This window comes from Xiphophorus couchianus, chromosome 24, assembly GCF_001444195.1.
Source record: "Xiphophorus couchianus chromosome 24, X_couchianus-1.0, whole genome shotgun sequence".
Classification (NCBI taxonomy): Eukaryota; Metazoa; Chordata; class Actinopteri; order Cyprinodontiformes; family Poeciliidae; genus Xiphophorus; species Xiphophorus couchianus.
The window spans coordinates 8,189,225-8,203,185 of record NC_040251.1 but is presented as its reverse complement, the minus strand read 5'-3'; positions in this window follow the sequence as shown (position 1 = coordinate 8,203,185).

Here is a 13,961-nt window from a genome sequence, read left to right as displayed (position 1 = left end):
CGTGAAGAAATAAAAATGATTTCCAGCGACTGAAGGAGATGAAACAAACTAGACAGCAGAGATACGTGATTCTAACTGATGTGTCGCTCCAGTGTCTGAATGCATTCCTTCTGTCTGCAGTTTTACCCACTTTTAATTTTCAGAATGTGTGCCTTTACTACGTTCTTATAGGAGGCAATGTCGCATCGCTGTGAAAGGCATAATTATGAAAAAAGGAAAAAGAAACAAAGCAAATGTTTCTACTGACTGTAATATTCACTGCAGGAAAAACAGCAAGAGCCTGAAATATTTCCCTGTTTTCTGAGTGTGAAAAGTTTCAGCTTTAAAGCGCCTGGGGAAAGTTGCCAGATCAGAGCTGAGACCAGGCAACATAATGCAAATCAGGCTCAAAAAGGACAAATAAATAAATAATCACCATATGAAATTTGTTCATGGTTGTAAAAGATCTTTTAAATGTGAGTCTCAGCCTCAAAACTCACTCAGAGGAATGTAGCTTAAGATAAAAAATATCTCCTGAAACTGACAAAAATACTAAACCATATTCCAAACTGAACAAATTCATTTGTATTTAAATCTGTAGGCCATTCTAACACATGAATATGCTTTGATCGAAGCCCTTTCACTGGAGCAATGGCTATTCAGACCCATTCAATAAGTTAGAAAGTTATTGAAACATCTATTAATTTAGAAACTTTATCACTAAGTGAAACACTTCATATAGATTAATTTCACACAGATTAATGTTTGAAAGTCTTTATTCTGTTAATTCTGATTTTCCACTTACAGCCAATGAAAACATGACATTTAAAATTAGAATATCACATCAGACCAAAAGAAAACTGTTTTTAAATATGGAAGTGTGTTTTTATTGAAGAGAATGTTTAATACATGCTTAAAGGTTGTTATTTTCAAAAGGTACTTCTATTCTGACTCAATGAGAATGTATTGAATATGAGTGTATGGCTTTTTTCCCTACTGGAAGGTGAACGTCCACCGGAGTTTCTAGTCTTTTGCAGCTTTTAAACAGTTTTCCTCCTGAACAAAATATCAAAATAAATTTGGTTATCCAAAACAAAATGTGAAAAAGTATGCTAGCATACAGTCTTCACTAGTTAAACCTTTGAAAAATTACAAAATTATGTGGGAAAGTGTTCTGAAGACGTCACTGGTGGCAGCTTTGTGGAGCTGGAGCGATGTGTGCAGATGTTTGTCTTGCAGGTCACTGCTGTCACACATGCCCGTACAAACAGAACCAGTGAGTTCATGCAATGTTTCACGTATTCGCTCTTTGTTCCAGAAATGAACTGGGAGCCTGTTTAGTCTGAACATTCGAACATTTCCACTTATCGCACTTTCCCACTTTTCTCCTTTTTTATTCCCGCTCACAAAAACTGCGTAAACTCCCAACATTTTTGAGCTCAAATGTATTTCCGCCGGCGATCGAATATCTTCTTCTAAGATGTGTTTGGGAACAAAAGAAAGTTTGAGAGCAAGACTGCAGTGCAGACGAGAAAGCCGAGTGCCAGGGAGAGGGGGCCCGCAGTGGAGCTCTGGATTGTTTGGCACAACCAGAGGAGTTGGGTGGGAGGTGACTTTTTTTTTTCTTTGTGTGGTGTGAGTGAAATCTATTTTTTTCCTTTGTGGTTCGTGTAAAGAGTGTGTTTTTTTATTCTTTTGTGGTGAGTGTGTGGGAACCGCTGAATGAGATGGAGTGATTCCTGAAGTCAATGCTATCAGCCTCCGACACACTTAAACACTGGAGGGGGTTTGGAGGGGCTGAGGGGGACGATAAGGACTGGGATGGGTAAGCAGCTTGGAATTTGATCTTGATACCAAAGCAAGTCAATACAAAGGCAACGCAATCAGACAAACGTCCAGTTTCAACAAGATAAGATCAAAATCTGACCTGAGTTCAAACCTTTCATTAGGAGGTTAGGTCTGTGCAACCAGTCCCTCTTTATATTCGACTTTCTGTCACATTGACGCATGTAAAGACCAGAAGAGACATGTTTCAAATTATTTCTGAGGTTTTGTTTCCTGTCATCACCGGATTAAGTTTTGTGAAAGAACGCTGTGATTTGATTTTGAGTTCACAAACAGTTTTTTTCCCCGCTGCTTTTGGCAGCATGTTAAGCTCATAAATGAATGACGGGTTAATTATTGTTTGTGATGTAAAAAAAAAAAAAAATCAAATGTGTCTTCAGATCTGAGGATGTTGAGGCTATTATATAAAGAACACCGAGTAAACTTTTGGTGATTGTGAGAAAGTTAAACGCTCCGCCCGCAGTATGTGTCTCTATTGAAGACATCTGCATGTGGTTGTCACTAAATCTTCTCTTTTTACTTTTCTCGCCTTTGAGGCTTTTCAGACTCCATAGTTTTCAGATTTCGACAGTATGGTGAAGCTTGTGTTCTTACTGTTTATGGTTGTCTGGACCAATAGCCATCAAATAGTCACTGAGATCAGCAAAAAGGCAAAAGTTTAGATGCCAGAATCAAAATGTGGGAAAACAAAATGTTTCAGATTAGCAGTAACTCTACTGAAATCAGTTCTGGTTCCAAACTGAAACAATATTTTGATTTATCTGAGTTCTGTGAATGTTTTTCAAACAAACATTTTCATTAATATGAAGAGTTAATAGTGAGATTCATGGGACATTAATATGATGTAATTATTTAAATTATGGATTAAAATAATCACTTTCTATCAGGGTCACATTATTTAGTAATAGTGACATATTTGATATACCAAACTGAATACCCAAATCATTTTGGTATCAGTGCATTGAATTTTATCTGATGTAAAAAAAAATACAAAAAAACACAATGTATATTATGGATCAAAGTGAGTCATAATTCCTCTATTTCCCCCTTTTAACCACTTCAATCATTAAAAAGATAAATTTTTTGTTGCAGCTGAAATATTTTGTTATTATTCTCAACTTTGGTGAGCAATAATAATAATTTTGGTCATCTTAACTGACCATAAATATAAAAAGCTTAGTGTGATTGTAATTTATATTTTGCACAATGTACCTAAACATTTTGTTTCCATGGTAACCTGCTAGTAAAGAAGGTAGAGTGAGAATGCTAAATCTGCTCCTTCAATATGGCAAAAACTCCAAACAAAAATCACAGGAGGAACAAGATTTTTTTTCTAGTATAAGCAGCTGTAAACAAAACAATGGAAATATTTATTTGTAATTTTTAATACAAGCCTTAAAAATGTATGTACCAAATAAAATGAAGCATGCCAAATCAGCACAACACAAGGAAAAGAAAGATGCAATGCTGCTTAGCAGCATATCTTTATCTGTAACAGAAATCTGCTGTTGCAAAGTTAAAATGGAAAATGCAATCATGATACTAAAGAAAATCTAATAAAGTTTGGGTTCAGTTGTTGGGATTATTAGTTGTTCAAACTAAAAAAAAAAAGTAATTGTTACAACACCAGTGATGTCTGTCAAATAAAATGAGACCATTTCTTACCTTTAAACACATCAAAAGGTGTTTTATGGTGAACAGAGTGTCTTACAAAGAGTGAAATATTTCTAACATGAAAGCAATAAAAATGGAATATCATCAATATTAAAATAAATGAAACATATCAGCTACATAAGCTAAGATTTCCTGAACTATATCAATCAGAATTTGTTTTAATTCTGATGGATAAAACTTATTTTGTAACTCTAAAATTCAAATGTTAAAAGGAGTCATCGCAGTCTTTAGTATTCTGGGCTTCATTGTCAATAATTCTCAAACACAATCAGGATACAAACTCAGCTGGTTATAAGTGAACTGGCCGTGTCAGAAACGTTTCTCCTTCATTCCTTTAAGGCAACAGGAACACAGCGGCCATCATTATTATGCAAAAGTTAAATGCTTAGAGACAAAGAGTAGCTTTTTTGCTGCAAATATCGGACCATTGTGGTTTTTTGTTACCTCGTATTTCATTTTCGGTCATTTATTTGAAGGTTTTCCTCTTTAGACAAAACAACAAAGCAAACTGCTGCTATTTGTTTTCCCTGTGATCTTGTTAGTGGCATTTCTTGAAGAAATTGCATTGAAGATGTTCAAGTTCCAGTTAAATTGTTCTTGATTAATATAACATGAGACGATTCCTTTAAGCCCAGTTGTGTATTTTATTTTGACTTTTTTGTTTCATATACTTACTTCAACGTCGTTCTAGTTTTTCTTGTCAGTTTTTACAGAATCTGAAGCCAAGACCTAAAACATGAACAGAACCCAGTCGCACAGCAAAGCTGCTAATTTAGAACTTAATTACCATCCACTCTTCCTCTATCCACTTAGTTAAAGTTAAATCTCTGGGCTGTTGACGTTTTGAGCGGAGCAGAAAGAGCGCAGAAAATGATTTAGTTGTAAAGTGACAATTATAATGTTCATTCTAGTCACTTGAGGTTGACCAGCGTCATTAATTAAAGCATCTGTGATGATGAAATGAGTAGCAGCGCTTCATGGGACGCCTTTGTCTGCCGAGGAATAAAACAACACCTCCATCGCTTGTAATTTAAAATCCAGCTGATGTTAGAAGTTTTGATGTTTGTCGGCTATTGTCTAGTTGCACAGAACCCATCATGGCCGCCCCTCTAAAGCTACACCAAGTGCCTCAAACTGGGAGTCACTCACAGTTAGTCTGATGTATTTTTGTGAACTCGCAGCAAAGTGTTTTGTGTTTTGGAGTCACTTTTCTTCCCAGGAGGAACATGCAGTATCATAAACCAAACAACCAAAAATAAAAAAATAATAATTAGACAAAGTCTAAGATAAAAGGTTTCAATGCAGAGGGGAAGAACTGCAACTCCAGGCCTCAAGTGCCACCTCTCTACATGTTCTGGATGCATTGCTGCTCCCACATTTAAAAGACTGAAATATTTCCATGGCAGGTCAGCAACTTTTACAAAGGCGTTGTCATTAACCACTCATTTGATTCAGGTGTGTTGGATGCAAACATGTCACCACTGATAAAACTAAAAACTGGACAGGTCACCAGGCAACACAGAGACAGACAGGACAAACAACCATGCACACACACCGAGGGAGAATTTAGAGCGGGGGTCTCAAACTCCAGTCCTCGAGGGCCGCAGTCCTGCAACTTTTAGATGAGCTTCTGCTGCATCACACCTGGACAGAATAATTAGGTCATTAAGGCTCTGGAAAACTGATCTACACAAGGAGAAGGTCATTAAGTCATTTCATTCCAGTCTTTTGTACCTGTGGCACATCTAAAAACTGCAGGACTGCAGCCCTTGAGGACTGGAGTTTGAGACCCCTGATTTAGAAAGACCAACATGAAACAGTCATGTTTTTGGACTGTGAGAGGAAGCTGGAGAACCCAGAGAGAACCTACACATGCATAGGAAGAACATGCAAACTCCATGCAGAAAGACCCCAGGCCAGGAATTGAACTGAGGACCTCCTTGCTGCAAGGCAACAGTGCTACCAAATGCGCCACTGTGCAGCCCGAGGCTTAAATCCAATTGAGTATATTATATTTTCAGACAGTCTGACATGAAATCCACATTAAAGTTGACATAAATACTTTAAACTTTGAAGGGCTGAAACAATTAATCAGATTAATCGTGATGAATTGATTATTGAAATAATCATCAGTTAATTTAGTAAATCAATTAATCATTACCTGGAGTAAACAGACTCTTTAAAAGGTCAACTGCTGAAAGAGGAACATTCTCTGGTGAGTATATAAGCCAAAAACTTATAACGTATATATAATGTTCCCTTAAAGATAAAATACCCTTTGTCTGTAAGTTTGTTGAACTCAAGTGGCTGTTTTAGCTTCAACTTGTTCAAATTCTTAAAAAAAAATCTCTTATTATACCTCTTGTATATCTTTTGCCATACAATTATTAATCAGTTAATCCAAAAAATAATCAACAGTTCTGCACTGATGTGAAGTCAAGCAGAAAGAACTGAACTTTTTACAGGTTGGTGTTTAGCTGAAGATTCATCCTTTGCTACAAATGATCACTTTAAAGGAATGCTGTTGTTGAATTTTAGGAAATAAAAATGTTCATTTTCTGTTTTTAAAAAAAGAATTAAATTATTTGTGTATTGGCATTTTTTATGCATTTATAAAACTGTATAAAAAGGCTTAATTGAAAAATCTGCAGATTGTGCCAATTTCTTTTTTATCTGATTGTCAGAAAAAAATCGATAGCCTAATCATTAGCTAAAATAATTGTTAGTTGTAGCCCAAACAGTCTTAAAAGGCTTCAGAGGATTTTAAATTCTACACAGCAGATGGTCCTGCTACCAAGGGAAAGAGTTTCATGCAAGACAACTGATACAATCCCTAAAAAACATCACAAAAAACACAAAATGCTTCTAATCTCTGTTTTAATTTTTGACGTCAAAGTTGGAAATGGTTGAAGCTTGTCGGGTCAGATTGGATAATACTGTCCTGTTAGCAGAAAATTGTCAACTTTAAATTCTGTATACTTTCCATAAAAGCAGATCTGTATGTCATCAACCATCCGTCCCACAAAGCAGTTGGCGAGGCCGTTTGTTAAAACAACACAAACCCATTCACCCAGTAAAGCCGCTAATTTAAAGCCTAAGTGCTGTTTTACCACTTTCCAGTGGCTGCAGCTGTTTTGAGTGCGGTTCGGGGGAGAGAAAGTGATTTAGAGGTGAAATGGGATAATGATGATGTTCATTCTAGTAATTTCTAACGCAAAAAAACATCCTAATTTAAATCAGTCCAGACAATCTGTGATTAAAGTGTGGCAGATGAGGCCAGCAGGCTTGGGGCAAATATAATTATAGGTGCTATTGCTGGCAGGATTTTGACACTAGTATCTGGTTTTCTGCTGTAGACTGAGAACATGTGACAGAAACTTTAACCCAAGCTTCATTTCTAAAGACATTTCTTCTCCTGTGAATTCTTTCTTTGCATGCAGGCAACAACATCGACCAGTCTGAGAGGAACTCGTGTTTTGATAACACAAAAGAAGAAAGTCATATGTTGGAACTAGAAACATTTCTCCAAAATATTCGGTAAGGCTAGCCACCAGTGGAAAACAGGAAAGAAGGAAAAACATTCTCAGTTACTCTGAGTAACATGGAAATCTGATGACTTATATTGATAATTATTGGGCACTAGGGGTGTTAGGGAGATCGGTGATCGACCAATACTTGCATGTAAAGCCGATATCATCCCTTGATCTTTTCTTCCTCGGTAAAAGTCTAAAAATCAGTCACTGTCCTCTCAGGTCATGTCTGCAGGTTCCAGGTTAACAATAGTCAAATCCAATGTTGCCAACTCAGCGACTTTCTTACTATATTTAATGACAAAAAAATTAGTATTGGTCAAAACTGGTTTTGGCAGATCTTTCAGAAGATCGGCCAGAAGACTGCGATCGGAAGCTGAATGTTCCATCTTTTATTTTATTTTCTAGACTAAGCTAGAACAACATGACAAAAAAATAACTTAAGGTTATCAAAAGCATGTTTTGCATATGTCTTCTGATGAAAGGTTTTCAGATTTTGTCACATAACATGAACAAACCTCAACATATTTCACCAAGATTTTATAGACCAGCACATTTTCACTGTAGCTGCAGTGGAAATGTAAGTAAAAATGAATGACCGGGACACCTCTGATCAATTTTTACATTTTAACACTGATGCTATTCTAACATATAAACAAGTTTTGATCTAAACTGTTCCAGCTCTGTTTAGGGTCGTTGTTCTGTTGGAAAGTGATTCTGCCTGCTGGTCTTTTCTCAGGTTTTCTTCCAGGCATTTAGCTCCTTTCCTCATCCTGACAGCTGACACCTGACGCTGCTGAAGAAATTCACTCCTACAGTGAGATACTTATTTCAATATTTCAATCTCTTTACAGCATTTAGGAAGAAAAAATAAACATGTTTTCTTTTCTTATCAAATAAAATATAACAAAGTCCTTGGTAGTAAAGTGAGAAAAGGTCAAAAAGGTTAATCCTTTTGAATGACACCTGTTAAATGTTTGCAGCTGTTTGTTTCTTTAAAAATGACTGATAATTTCCAGTCCTACTGACTCTGATTTTCTCAGAGCAACATGAAGGTAATTGTCTGAATTGATCCGGCCCTTCGCAGAGTGAGGCATTATGGGTATTCAGCCAAAGCAGATACATTTCTATGGATGTCCAGGAGAAAACCCTATCAAAGATCGAGTTGGTCCAGTGAAGCTTAGTGTTGCATTTTATGAGCTTACTAAAGGCCATTAGACACAAGGAGAAGTTTCATTACACGAAGGGAAAGTGTGAGAAGCAGAGGAAGAGGGTCTGGAGAAAAGCGCTGGCGCTTTCTGCCATTGCTTTGATCAAGATTCATTTGAGTACGGCCAATATAACAGCACAGCTGTCTTGAATTGATGTGAATGGGAGTTCTGTGAATTGCTTTTTAGCTTCAGATTACAGTTTCAAACATTTTTTATTGAACTTCCCAACAAAAATCAGACAAATGTGTGACCCAGAGCAAATTAATTTTTTGTTGTTGTTCTTTTAAAAACTCAGATAATTTAAATGCATAAATCTGCTCAGATGGAGCAAAAAATTTTTATCACAGAACCAAGTTGGTTTGGAGGAATTAAAAAAAATACTTTATGCATTTACTGAGCCTGTCCTTGTTTGAGATTATCCTCCATGGTGTTTATCAGGTTATTAATAAAGCTGAATTGAGTAAACATGGCACATACCACTATTAAAAAGAAAAACTACAATGAATGCTGAGAAAACCACTGAGCTCGGTGCTTTAAGCTAACTTGCACAAATCAACTTTACAAACATGTCTTCCTGCCAAGTCTTTCCCTTGAATGACTTTGACCTATTTATAGCTTCACCTAATCACACGGCCTGGAATAAAAGACTGTTTTGGTTTTGTTCTGAGACTCTGTGCAGAAAGAGAAGTTCAGCTGAATTACATAAGTGGACTGGATCTAAGGCAAATCTCTGAAGTGAAAAGAGTGAAGAAATCGTTTCTTTCAACCTGTGTCTCACTATAAACATTACTGACAGCCATACAGCTGCGTTAAAGTCTTAAATCATCACCTTTTTTCAAAAGTTTTCACTTCATAGTTTCTTCAGATCTTTTAAAGTGGAGTTGATCAGCAACCTCTCTGAGCTGCCTGAAGGTTTCTCAAAGTTTTTCCTTCTTTTTTTAAAACCATTTTCAAATTTGTATTTTGGGGGCAGGAGGGGATTAGAAAATGGTTGGTTAAGGTGTATTTTCAGAGTAAAATGGTAGATCCAGATTACACCAACAGAATGGCCAACTGGGAGAGAAAGGTGCTCTTTTCCTAAAACTCCAGTCCAACCTTTACATATTGTCAAGTTCAGCAACTCCCTGAAGGAATTCCCCTCTTGGCTAAAAGACAATGAATTGTCTGTTTTTGTAATTTTGAAGAAAAAACACAGCAAAATGTTGGAAGATGTTTAAACTAAAACCTAATCTCATAATGTTTCCGTCACAATCTTTGGGTGTTTTGATAATTTTCTTGTTGTTCATTTAAGTTCAGTAAGTCTTTCTGAACTTACTAAACTTAAGTTCAGCTCATTTCTGTATGTTTATTATTGGTAGAAACATGTTTTCATATTAGTTCGTTCCTTTGTGTTTATTTTCTTGGCTTATTGTTCCTGTTATCTGTGAATTTGGATTTATTTCTCTTAGACCAGTGTTTGTCTTGGTTTTGAGTCTAACTTGTCTCCTCCCTCAGTTTCCCCGTTTGCCTCCTGCCGCAGCTGTTCCACATCTCCTCTAGTTACTCTGCCTGCCTCTGTATTAAAGCTCCTGGTTTCTGTGTTTATTACTTATTGTATTCTTTGTTTCCATATTCTGTATATTTTGCTCCAGTCTAAACTTTTATTTTTTAAAAATGTGGTCTACATTAAAGCTCCTCACTTTACATCTCAGCCTCTGACCCGCCTGCATTTGGGTCCAACTAAAAACCAACCATGACAGCTTATGTCCAACTGGTAATTAAACCAAATGGAAACCGTTCAGGTGTTGTTCGATCTTTCTGTTTCTCTGTTCTGGATCGTCCCAGTTCAGACTTCTGGGTTGCAGACTGTTAGGAATGCAGCTTCCAGTTTGATATGGTTTAGATGTGAACCAGGGAGCTGCGGTGGTATTTCTGAAGACCGATGCTGAGCTGCTTCTGTATGATTGAATCCTTAGCGTTGCAGTTTTAAACCCACTAGTGGTCCCAGTTCCTGCTGGGATGCAGCAGCAAGACATGAGGAATGCACTCAGGCAGAGAGGCCAAGTGTTCAGTTTAATTAGCTGAGTTCAGCTTGATGCAACAAGTCAGTAACGATGCTGCAACCTAAAGTATCTAATGTGCTTCGATTCATTGTCAGTCTTCATGGGATTTAGGATTTACCTTATTAGCTAATGATTGTAATGATTTTATTCTATGGTTTAGATTTTCTCAGTTTCAATTATGTTCTGTGGTTTCCTGTTTGATGTTTCTCTTGTGCTCAGTTATGCTGCTTATTTTTCAAAGTTTACCTATAAGAATGTAGAAAAATCTTTCACATTTTTGTATTAAAATTGATATATTCCTGCATGTTTATAGTGCTAAAAATATGGGCTATACTGTTTGAAAATTACATGAAACTACACATACATTTAAGAAATAACAGAATAATTTGACAGAAAAGGGGGATCATTTTTTTCAAAGTCATATTTTCACCATGTTACTCATTTATTTGAAAATGTCACAATAAATATTTCATCGGTTAGCTACATTTATAGCTCCAAACAAACTATTTAGCTCTGCGCTAGCTAATTATTTAGTTTACAAACTAAATACTTAACTAACTCAGGGCTAAATATTTAGATACAACCTAAATAGCTAATTAGAAAGCTAAATATTTAGTTTACAAATTAAATATTTTTCCTTCCAAACTTTTTTAGTGAGTAATTTAACTATTTAGCTCCACACTAGTTTCATAAATGAATTAATAATGTTAGTGCCATCCACACCTTTTCTCTTCTCAGATGTTTGTGTGTAAAAAAACCCAATAGTGTGTAATTTTCCTTTAAATTGCTAATTATGCCCTAATTTGTGTTGGCCAGAATCCAACTTAAATAAGTTGGTGGCTGTAAGCTGCTGAAGGAGTGTAATTATTTTATTCCTAGTGGCTGAATGTCTGCCCTGTGATTTCTGTTTTATGTTTCCCTTTTCTATAGGAACAAAGTTGGATTTGGTTTCATTTGTTTCATGAGACATGAATGACTTTATGCATCTTTTGCACTACATACATTTTGAATTTTTCCTCAAATACCCAACTTCAGAAAAATAAGTAATGAAAACAAAAAAATCTTAGTTTTAAGAGTGGGTGGGGTCACTTCTGTGTGTGTGTGTGTGTGTTATAAAGAAAAGATGTAAAATGTTTCTCAAGTTGATTTAAAGTATGGTAAAAAAAAAAAACAACTAAAAAAATAAACACAACATATTTAAAAGATTTGCAGATTATAATTCATATAGTCGTTTCAATGCTTTCCAACCCGACGGTGTTGTTGTCTGATGAGGAACGATGATGGAATGAAACTCATTTCAGCTGCTATAAAAACTCTCTTTTTTAATTGGCTGCTTTCTCTCTTTGTAGTTTGACCACAGCTTCTTTGTTGTGGTGACATTTCAGAAAAACGCACAGACACCCAGAGCAACAAAAACATGAAATTTAAGAATGACTTAGGAGTGAAGATGCTGTCGGCACCATAACAACCAGTGAGTCACAAAATATAATTTTGTTTTAATAGAACCCAGAAATAAAAACAAGCTGCTCATATTAGCATTCACCTCATTTCTTTTCTACTAATTCGTCTTAAACTGAATATTTAAAATCCTCCCATGCAGAAGGATTTATGTAAAATTCAGATATAAACTGTCAAACTTAACAATTTATCCATCAAAAACAAGTATATATTAAATAAAGCATTTTAATAAATTCTTAATAAAGCAGTTATCCCTGCTTTGATTCTTGCAATACAAGAAGAAAAGTTGATGTTTTGTTTCAAAGGAGTGAAAAATCTGACAATAATCAATGTTTGAATATCCTATAAACTAAGCTGTATCACTGCTGAACATCAGATAATTAAAAACGACATGGGCAAAAACGACAGCAGCTGTTAGTTTAAGCTGAGACGAAAGTAACCAAGCAATTGATTTAAAACGGACAAAAAAGGAAAACAGAACGAGAGAAAGAGATCTTAACTGAGATCAGATGGAGAAAAAGGTTTACATACAGCGTGGAGGTGACAGATGGAGAGATAGCAGAGAGGACAGGAGGAAAAAAGAGAGAGAGAGAGAGAGAGAGAGCGAGAAAGAGAGAGAGAGAGACAGAGCGCGCTATGAGGAACAAATTCAACTCAGCGACTCGACTTGAATCGGCCACAGAAGTTGGGAAAGTATTCTGTGGTCACTGCAACTATTCAGAAAATGTTAGATGGAGGGAGGGGATCACTGACTGCTCTCCCTGTAAGGGTGTGTGTGTGTGTGTGTGTGAGAGAGAGAGAAAGGATGAGTTACAGAAAAAGAAGTATCTATCCATGTCTTTTACTTGCAGCCAATTATTTCCGTTAGATAAAATATTAAATGCGTAGCTGCGGCTCTGTTCTGTTAAGACGACAACATTCATTAGAGCAGGAAAATCTGTTTTACTCAAATTTGGGCAGGACATTATTAAGGGTGATATGGCCTTTGGGGCGGCTTTATTTCATATTTCCCTTTCTGTGGGAGGATGTGTGAATATACATGGGTTGTAAAACATTCTTTATTTGGGTTTGATTCTTAGCTGGAGCTTTTCTTGACGTGAGCATGTTTCATCCTTTGCATACAGAGGTTTTCTCCAGATACCGCGGTTTCTACTTCACAGTCCAGAAACATGCATGTTTGGGTATGTGGTGATTGTAAATCTGAATGAAAGGAATAGGCTTCTTGTCTGTTAATGCTGACAAGAAGCATAACAATGGCACCTAAACAACACTGTTAAGGGCTTCAACAAGACACAATTTAGAGAGGAGCCACTTTTTAGATTTGTGACATCAAGTCACAAATTCTTCCAGTTTCTTATAAAGTATGAAGAAAATACCGAAACAATAGAGCTTGAAGTAGATAAAGCTGGATTTTGGTACCAACACAGAGACTTTTAAAAAGCACAAAATGTGACCAGGAATAAATGAAAGTTGATGCATCTCTCAGGTCCTGATTAGATCCTGAATTGATTCTTTGGTCATCCCTGTCTGATGCTACTGGCTATTAATGCCGATTCATTTAAACACCTGACACTTGATATTTGACCGATGGTTCAAGAAGATCTCAAGAAATGAAAAATGATTACAAATTCAGTCCATGCTACATGTTCTGAATGTGTCCCTGCTGTGAAGCATTTGATTCAAATCATTTTATTTCTCCATAAAAACAATGAGTGATTCACCTGCTGTGGCCTGAACACTCACAACGTCCTCCAGGCCCAAACGGACCTGAACTGTGTGTGATCAAATGCCTCGATTGGGATTCCTGCAGAGGCCCATGGTCAGGAGGTTTTGGACTTTTGCTGGAGACACTGGAAACGGGAGCAAATTCTCATTTGATGAAGCAACTTAGACTTTTTAGCAATGGAAAGACTTTTAACAAACTGCAAAATATTCTGTTACTCATATATGATGAGTCTTTGTGCACTGAACCAAACATGACCAGCGGTAGAACCAGCTGATCCTCATGATGACTGAACCGTGGTCACAGCTACACACGACCGCTTCACTCAAACGACATTTCTCACCTTTCTCATCGTCTCACAGTCCAAAAAAGAGCTGATGATGCGTTTTGTCTGCAGAGGGAGAAGGAAAAAACACACACAATCACTAAAAAACAGACTATTTGTGGATGCGCAGCGTGGAGAAGCCTGTGGATGTGTGTGGTCAATAACAATGCCCAC